The following is a 9,967-nucleotide window of genomic DNA, read 5'->3' on the forward strand; positions in this document are numbered from 1 at the left end:
AATCCCCTACAGACAGGCTGAAGCCATGATTTCTGTGATGTGGGTCCCCCTTCTTATGCTAATGCCCTGTAGGATGATTGAATTATCGAGCGCAGGTGACTTTTCTATAAGTTTCAACATTTTAACCCCTTGCTTTCTGGTTTTCCCTTGACCTGTGCTGCTATAATACTTGAGACATCTTTATTATTACTTATATCAATTCTGACACACATATAGCAATTTCTTCCACTAACAATGCACAACTGAGGTGAGTGTCTCTGGGATGGTGGAGGGTGTTGACAGCAGTGATGGGAAGTCAGTGTCATCTTCAGACTTAAGCTCCGGGGTGTCCTGGGTGTCGATCACTCACGTCCGATGTCAGTCTCGTCCTCATCACTGGTCGGCACCTGTGGTTCTGTCTGTGGCTGGGGTTGGGGGCGGGGGTCACCAGAAGGGCCCGTCACCAGCAGCTCCTGCAATACACAAGACAAGACTCATGATTAGGTCGCGAGCTGGGGGGAGTGGGGTGTGTTGGGGAAGGAGGAGGGGGGGCGAGCAGGGACACAGAAAATGGACAGCGGCAGACAGTCCGACACATGCAGCCCAGGGGATGGGTAGCAGGTGGCTTCAGTAGCTAGGGCACCCGGCCATGGCAGACGATATGGGTGTGCTGGCATGTGGTGCAGGGTAGGGGTTTGGCCACCCTCCTGGGTGCGGGAGTACGGTTAGGGGCTTGTGGAACGGGGGTTGGTGCCGGGGGTCTGGACAGTGTTTCTCACAGCGCTGACCGCCTCTGCCACCTGCACCCAGGCACGGCGAACAGCCACGGCTGGCAGCCCCCTTCCTGGCCCGGGGTACAGGGACTCCCGCCTCTCCTCCATGGTGCCTAGCCGGGTCTCGCGCTCAGCGTCCATAAAACGGGACGCCTCTCTCCTCGCTGACCTCTTGTTGTCTGCGATGGTGTGTGTGGTGAATGAAATGAGTATCTGCGGCTGCAGTTTGTCAGTTTCCTGGGTGTCAATTGCAAATCCGACCAATCCTGCACCGTTTCCCATTGGATTCAATTGTGTTCCATGTGACACCAGTGCTAGCCCCTTAATGGTCGTTGAATCTGTCCAGATGAGGCGCCAGTTTTGCTGTCATAGAAGACAGTGAATCCTGCCGCGGAGTCAACATTTACAGCTGGATTCTCCAATTTTGACGCTATGTCCAGAGCATGTGTCCAGTATTACGACCGAAAAATCGGCGGTGCCCCTGCACCCAACATTAGGGAGCTAGCAGCCACGCCACGTAAAACCCCCGGCTTTCCCTGCAGATACGGATGGAGAATTGACGGGTCATTGGCCGCGGTCGTGACTTACAACATGACGCCGGTCACGCGCGGACACTGCCTGCCAGAGAGTGCCCCCCTGTAACCCCCCTCGCCACCCTCCCGGACCAACCCCACGAGTGCCCCCAGCCCCGGCCAAAGGCCCCCTGGGCAGCAGAGTGCCTCCCCTTCCCCTCGACTGTGACGGCGCTGGACACAGTCCCCAGCCATCATGCGAGGTTGACCTAACCTCAGACCACAAGTGATCCACGCCGTCGGGAATTCGGCCCATCGGGGGCGGAGCATCAAGGGGAGGGCCTTTAGATGACATCCTAAGGCCGCCCCAACGCCATGCGGCATACTTACCAATGTCGGCGTTTTGGAGAGGGCGGAGCATCCAAAATCAGGCGTTGTCCCCGATTTCGGCGTCAAAGGGATTCTCCGACCAATCGCCAAATGGGATTTTGGCGTCGGTAATTGGAGAATCCCGCCCTTAGTCTAGGGAACGGCGAATCCGGCCACTGAAGTCTCCAGGTTTCAGTCTGCGGGGTTCCAGATGCAGGGGAATTCCCATCGGAAGTTAAACTTCCCGGGGAATTGCCGTGTAGTTAGTGCGAAGGGAGTTCCGAGTGGACCCACAGAGCATCTTGGCAGGGAGCTAGGGGTATGACCACCCGGAGAGCAGAGGTCAATCACTCAGATAAAACAAAGATTGGACAAAGGGGTGGACAATAAGGAGAGTGTGAAAGGAGGAATGTGAGGTAGAGAGATGGAGAGGTTTAGGGAGGGAATTCCAGAGCTTGGGGCCCAGGCAGCTGAAGGCACGGCCACCAATGGGGGAGTGATTATGATCAGGAATGTACAAGAGGCCGGAATTAGAGGAGCGCAGATATCTCGGAGGGTTGTGGGGCTGGAGGAGGTTCCAGAGATAGGGAGGGGCGAGGACATGGAGGAATTGGAAAACAAGGATGAGAATTTTCAAATCGAGACATTGCTTGACCAGGAGCCAATGTGGGTGAGTGAGCACAGGGGATGATAGGGGAACGGGACTTGGTGTGAGTTCAGGCTGGGACAGCAGAGTTTTGGATGAGCTCATGTTTCCGGAGGGTAGGATGTGGGAGAGCAGCCAGGAGTGTATTGGAATAGTCACGTCTAGAGGTAACAGAGACATGATGAGGGTTTCTGCAGCTGATAAGCTGAGAGAAGGAGGTGGGTCTCATGGATAAGATGAGCTCAGAGAGGGCATGAGGGGAGATAGGAGAGAAACTAGAGAAAGATGTGAGTTCAGGGCTCAGGCAGGGGGGGAGAATTAGAGGAAGTTTGTCCAGACGGGCTAGTGGGAGGGACGTGGCAGAGGCAGCTGATTGGATCGTCTCAATCTTAGTGACAAAGACGTCCATGAGCTCCTCCCACTTGTTGTTGGAGGTGAGGGTGGAGGGGACAGGGGAGAGGGGGTTAAGAAAATGGTCTGCAATGGAGAAAAGAAGCCGGGGATTATCTTTACATTCCAGGGTGATCCTGGAATGGTGAGCAGTTTTAGCAGATGGGAGTAGGAGCCGGGAGTGTTTGAAGTGGTCCAGCCGGATCTGGCAATGGATGGATAAACCAGTTCTCCACCATATCCTTTCAAGTCTGCGTCACTTGGATGAAGTGAGTGGAGATGAGGCCGTAGAGGGGAATGGCCAGGGTGAGAGAGAGGAATGGTTTTATTGGGGATGAGGATATCAAAGGTGGAGGTGAGGGTGAGGTTGAGTAAATCAGTCGCTGCAGAAATGTTGTGGTGATCGGAGGGCCAGAGACAGAGAGTTGGGATTTTGAAAGTGCCGTTGTAAGTGAATTGGGGAATAGGTTTTTCCAGGGATGGATAAAGAAGGGGGTAGGGTTGGGGTGTGGAAGGGGGATGTGGGTGGGGAGTGATACAAGGAAGTGATCAGAGATGGTCTTATCTGTGATTGAAACTCTGGGAGTACTGAGGCCACGTGAGATGGTAAGGTCACAGGGGAGGTGGGGAATATGGGTTGGGGAATTGTGATTGTGATGATTTAATCCCAGCAACTTTCAGTTTCTTTTCTGATTTGAATCTTGTAAACTCAGAGATTCCAGATAAAACTGATCATTTTAAAATGATTGATAAATGTCTTTGAATCCAATCTTCTGCTGATGTGTCATTGATTGACAGGCAAACCAGCCAATCATGACAATCACTTGATGAAATGCAGCCAATCAGCTGATGGGGAGGAGGGACATTTCCAAAGCACACACGAGACACATACTGAATATTCTTAATGTTTATTACCTTTTACAGAATTACATTGTCAGATAAAAGACTTCAATCAACAGCCCAGCCAGAGGAAGCTGGAGGAATTCACAGGGAGAATGGAGGTTTATTAAAACACTGGTGGAGATTTTCTCAATAATAGGAGAATCCTGTCCCTTTAAACAGTGACTAAACCTTAAATTGTAACTGCAGGGTGAGCAGGAAGGAGGTCTGGTTTCCTGGAGCAGAGACTTCAGAGGGTCACATTATTTTTGTAAAGCTGACGTCTTCAGCATCTCAGAGAGGTTTTACTTGGCATCACGAGTCTGCACTGTCCCATCAAACACTCCCAGGGCAGGTACAGCATGGGGTTAGATACAGAGTAAAGCTCCTTCTACACTGTCCCAAAAGAATGTCTTCACCCCTGACGCTCAGAAGTGTCTCAGACCCAGTCCCGAGAAGAGAGTTGTAATTCAGTGCTGACAATGACCTTTGCCCTCCCAGCTCACCCCTGTTCTATTTAAAATTGTGTCTCCTCTGTGGACTGTCTCTAACACTCTACGCACATTCTGATCTCCTGATGCTCTTGCTGAGGGCAGAGGAGAGGCTCACATGGGTGAGGGCACAGGAGAAGCGGGCGTTGGACTCCCAGGCAGAGCCAGAGAGGGTCAGCAGGCTGCTGACGCTGTAGGTGTTGTCCGAAGCTCGCAGGTAGTTGCTGGTCTGAACCCCGTCCGAAATGGCTGCGCCGTCCTTCTTCCACTCCACCACCACCTCATTGGGATAGAAGTGATTGGCAAGGCACACCAGGGTGGCAGTGCCCTTGGTCTTGACCTCCTCCGGGGAAGGGGGCAGCAGGGTCAGAGTGGGTTGTGAATTCTCACGGCCTGAAAGAGAAGAGAAGGAATTTTATTCGCTGCCATGATAAAGGATTTCATCTTTCCAAATACGGTAGCACAGTGGATAGCACTGTTGCTTCACAGTGCCAGGTTCTCCGGTTCGATTCCCGGCTTGGGTCACTGTCAGTGCAGCATCTGCACGTTCTCCCCGTGTCTGCGTGGGTTCCTCCAGGCACTCCAGTTTCCTCCCACAAGTTCTGAAAGTCATGCTGTTAGGTGAATTGCACATTCTGAATTCTCCCTCTGTGTACCCGAACAGGTGCTGTAGTGTGGCAACTAGGGGCTTTTCACAGTAACTTCATTGCAGTGTTAATGTAAGCCTACTTGTGACACGAAGAAAGATTATTATTATTATTAACAGGGATCAAGTCAGTGTATAGATGATCCGGAATTCAGACATTCCATTTTGGGGAACTTTTCCAACCAGTACAAAACAATACCAAGAAGTGAACGGACAGTTTTGGACAGTTTTGTGGAATGAATCTGGGCAGGTGGGAGGGATATCAGTGGGAGAGTATTTGGATGATAGTGATCATAATTCAGTTAGATTTAGAGTAGTTATGGAAAAGGGTAAAGATAGACCAAGAGTAAACATTTTAAATTAGGGTTAAGGAAAATCCCAAGGCTTTTTACACGTACATAAAAAGCAAGAGGGTAGCCAGGGAAAGGGTTGGCCCACTGAAGGATAGGCAAGGGAATCTATGTGTGGAGCCAGAGGAAATGGGCGAGGTACTAAATGAATACTTTGCATCAGTATTCACCAAAGAGAAGGAATTGGTAGATGTTGAGTCTGGAGAAGGGGGTGTAGATAGCCTGGGTCACATTGTGATCCAAAAAGACGAGGTGTTGGGTGTCTTAAAAAATATTAAGGTAGATAAGTCCCCAGGGCCTGATGGGATCTACCCCAGAATACTGAAGGAGGCTGGAGAGGAAATTGCTGAGGCCTTGACAGAAATCTTTGGATCCTCGCTGTCTTCAGGGGATGTCCCGGAGGACTGGAGAATAGCCAATGTTGTTCCTCTGTTTAAGAAGGGTAGCAAGGATAATCCCGGGAACTACAGGCCGGTGAGCCTTACTTCAGTGGTAGGGAAATTACTGGAGAGAATTCTTCGAGACAGGATCTACTCCCATTTGGAAGCAAATGGACGTATTAGTGAGAGGCAGCACGGTTTTGTGAAGGGGAGGTCGTGTCTCACTAACTTGATAGAGTTTTTCGAGGAGGTCACTAAGATGATTGATGCAGGTAGGGCAGTAGATGTTGTCTATATGGACTTCAGTAAGGCCTTTGACACGGTCCCTCATGGTAGACTAGTACAAAAGGTGAAGTCACACGGGATCAGGGGTGAACTGGCAAGGTGGATACAGAACTGGCTAGGCCATAGAAGGCAGAGGGTAGCAATGGAGGGATGCTTTTCTAATTGGAGGGCTGTGACCAGTGGTGTTCCACAGGGATCAGTGTTGGGACCTTTGCTGTTTGTAGTATATATAAATGATTTGGAGGAAAATGTAACTGGTCTGATTAGTAAGTTTGCAGACGACACAAAGGTTGGTGGAATTGCGGATAGCGATGAGGACTGTCTGAGGATACAGCAGGATTTAGATTGTCTGGAGACTTGGGCGGAGAGATGGCAGATGGAGTTTAATCCGGACAAATGTGAGGTAATGCATTTTGGAAGGGCTAATGCAGGTAGGGAATATACAGTGAATGGTAGAACCCTCAAGAGTATTGAAAGTCAAAGAGATCTAGGAGTACAGGTCCACAGGTCATTGAAAGGGGCAACACAGGTGGAGAAGGTAGTCAAGAAGGCATACGGCATGCTTGCCTTCATTGGCCGGGGCATTGAGTATCAGAATTGGCAAGTCATGTTGCAGCTGTATAGAACCTTAGTTAGGCCACACTTGGAGTATAGTGTTCAATTCTGGTCGCCACACTACCAGAAGGATGTGGAGGCTTTAGAGAGGGTGCAGAAGAGATTTACCAGAATGTTGCCTGGTATGGAGGGCATAAGCTATGAGGAGCGATTGAATAAACTCGGTTTGTTCTCACTGGAACGAAGGAGGTTGAGGGGCGACCTGATAGAGGTATACAAAATTATGAGGGGCATAGACAGAGTGGATAGTCAGAGGCTTTTCCCCAGGGTAGAGGGGTCAATTACTAGGGGGCATAGGTTTAAGGTGAGAGGGGCAAGGTTTAGAGTAGATGTACGAGGCAAGTTTTTTACGCAGAGGGTAGTGGGTGCCTGGAACTCACTACCGGAGGAGGTAGTGGAAGCAGGGACGATAGGGACATTTAAGGGGCATCTTGACAAATATATGAATAGGATGGGAATAGAAGGATACGGACCCAGGAAGTGTAGAAGATTGTAGTTTAGTCGGGCAGTATGGTCGGCACGGGCTTGGAGGGCCGAAGGGCCTGTTCCTGTGCTGTACATTTATTTGTTCTTTGTTCTTTTGTAAATTGGGGAAAGACCAATTTTACTAAACTGGAATTTGCCAAAATGGACAGGAAACAGCGATTTGATGTAAAACAATGTCAGAGCAGTGGGAGGATATTCAAGCTGGAGATAGAGAGATTTCAGAACCAATATGTTCACACAAAGCAATAGTGCGGGACATTGCGAGAGGATAACTAATGAATGAGTGGGACCAATTAGAGAGCAAAATGTAACTTGTGTGTGGAGGTAGAAGACATGGAGATGGTTCTTAATTAATAATTTACATTAGTTTTCACAAATGAGAGGGACAAGCAGACATTGTAGTTCAGGAGGAGGAGAATTGTGAAATATTGGATGTGATAAAGATAGTGAGAGAGGAGATATTAACGTGTTTATCACCTTTGAAAGTGGAGATACCCCCAGGCCCGGGTGAAATGTATCCCAGGCTGCTAAGGGAAGAAATAGCGGAGGCTTTGTCCATTATTTTCCAATCCTCTCTGGCTACATGTGTGGTGTTGGAGGACTGATAATGTTGTACCGTTGTTTAACAAGGGGTGAAGGGAGAGGCTGAGGGAATGATTTACTGGCTGCGCCCTGCTGGAATCGGGATGGGACAGGACATGGCTGGTGGATCCCAGGAGAGGCCTCTTCCAGGATCCTCACTTCACTTTGCTGACACCGGATCGAACTGGCACCCGGCACCTACTGGCCTCGCGAGGGTACCCCAGCCGGGCGTTGTTTAGCACTGCTCCCACAAATGAGGACCAGGCCCAAAGGCACTTGAGGCGGTCGTCAAGGCAATCGGAGGCCTCCGGGTGGTCAGCCTCTGGGCAAGGTGGCATCCTGGTAGTGATGATGTCACCCAGGTACCTTGGCACTGCCAGCTGTCACCCGGGCACTGCAAAGATGCCCAGATGGCAATGCCAGGCTGGCAGGGAAACAGCCAGAATGTCGGATGGCAGCACCATGGTGTCAAGCTGACATTTTCTTGTGCTAGCCTGGGGTTTTCCCTGCCCATATAAGGTGGGGTACGGGGGGCTAAAGGATACCACAACAGGTGATTTGGGGCATGCCAAATCTCCGGGCGTCCGGAGATCGTGTTCGGGGATCAGGATATCAGGGTGCCAATTTTCTCTTTGTGCTGTGAATCTCCTCAGTGCAGGAAATTCAAAGGCACAAAAAAACAGAGTGCGTTCGATAGGGGGGTTCCCGCCGATACAGGCGCCTGTACAAACCCACTGAGAGCTGACTCTGTTTTTAAAAATTTAATCTGTTGAGGAAGGAACGAGGAGGGATGATGAGGGGAGGGACTTTGATGTTGACAACATGGATTTTCCAAGGATTTTGACAAATTACCAATGACAAGCAGTTGTGAAAATTAAAAGTTGATGGAATCCAAGGGAAGGTGACGAATTAGGCTGGATTCTCCGTGTTCCAGCCGAGCGTTCCTTCATAGCTCACTGTTCACTGGCGCAGGGATTAATTACTCCTGCCCCTTGTCAATGCAATTTACTATGGACGCCACCCCACGTGGCCATGAATCCCACGGGCAGGGGGTGCACTGCTGTTGATAAAAGTGAATCACAGAGACTGGAGATTTCAAATCGGTTCAGTGTCAGGAGGTAAAGGTTTGATGTTAGACTGGTTAAATCATTTTGGAATGTTGATTAAACATTTGTGAATGGTGGAGCAGGCTCTATCCCTGTTCCTGTGCGGGAACGTCCAGTTCACCACCCTCATGATTCCCGGCCACGTGCCATTCACTGGCGGCAGGATTCTATCTTCCCGCCGATTGTCAATGGGATTTGCCATTGCAACCACCCCACACCGCTGTGAAACCCGCTGGCGGTGATGTGCTGCTGGCGGGAAAATTCAATCGCAACGACGGGAGAATTCCGCCCCTTATTTCAGCCAAGCTGCTCCAGTTTAGCTACAATCCTGGCATCGACCAGTTACCTAGGTGTGTCCTGGCCACAAAAAGCTGGACAAATCCAATCAGGACAATTACTGTCCATCAATCATCTCTCAATCATCAGCAAAATGATTGGTGTTGTTATCAACAGTGCCAGCAAGTAGCACTGACTCAGCAATAACCGGCTCACTGACGCTCAGTTTGGGTTCTGCCAGAGTCACTCAGTTCCTGACCTCATTACAGCCTTGGTTCAAACATGGACATAAGAGCTGAACTCCAGAGGTGAGGCCAGAGTGACTGCCTTGACATCGAGGCAGCATTTGACCGAGTTTGGCATCAAGGAGCCCGAGCAAAACTGGAGTCAGTGGGAATCAGGGGGGAAACTCTCCGCTGGTCGGGTCATACCCAGCACAAAGGAAGATGGCTGTTGTTTGGGGTATCAACTCTACAATCTATGTTATTGAGCTGGATGAAGGGAATGGACAGTATTGTAGCTAAATTTGCTGATCATAAAATGATAGGTAGGAAAGCAAGTTGTGAGGAGGATACAGAGTCTGAAAAGGGAAATCTAGAATTAGTGCACACAGTTTAAAAATAAGGGATTTCCATTTAAGGCGGAGATGAGGAGGAATTTCTTCTCTCAGAGGGTCGCTAGTTTTTGGAAATCTCTTTCCCAGAGAGCAGTGCAGGCTGGGGCACTGATTATAGTCAAGGCTGAGTTAGACAGATTTTTGATTGACGAGGGGTCAAGGGTTATGGGGACCGACAGGAAAGTGGAGTTCAGGCCATTTTTAAAAGTTAATTTATGGGATGTGTGGGTCTGAAGTGGGAATCTGCCATCCTGACCTTGTCCGGCCTAGAAGTGACTCCAGATCCGCAGTAATGTGTTGACTCTGAAATGTCCTCTGGAATGGCCGAGCAAGACACTCAGTTCAAGGGCAATTAGGGATGGGCAATAAATGCTGGTCCCGTCAGAGATCACACATCATATCAAACAATAAAAATATCGACAGGGATTTTCAGGAATATTGGATCAGGAATAAATATCGGACTGAACTCGACCCAAAGAGAAAGTAACTGAGAGTCTCCCCAAAAACCTGGAACACTGAAGCCACTGGACTGTAAGCCCTGCTGGACCTGTTTGTCATCAGAACTTTGCTAAGAGATAAGCAGGGA

The sequence above is a fragment of the Scyliorhinus torazame genome, chromosome 7 (assembly GCF_047496885.1).
Source record: "Scyliorhinus torazame isolate Kashiwa2021f chromosome 7, sScyTor2.1, whole genome shotgun sequence".
In the NCBI taxonomy this organism is placed as follows: Eukaryota; Metazoa; Chordata; class Chondrichthyes; order Carcharhiniformes; family Scyliorhinidae; genus Scyliorhinus; species Scyliorhinus torazame.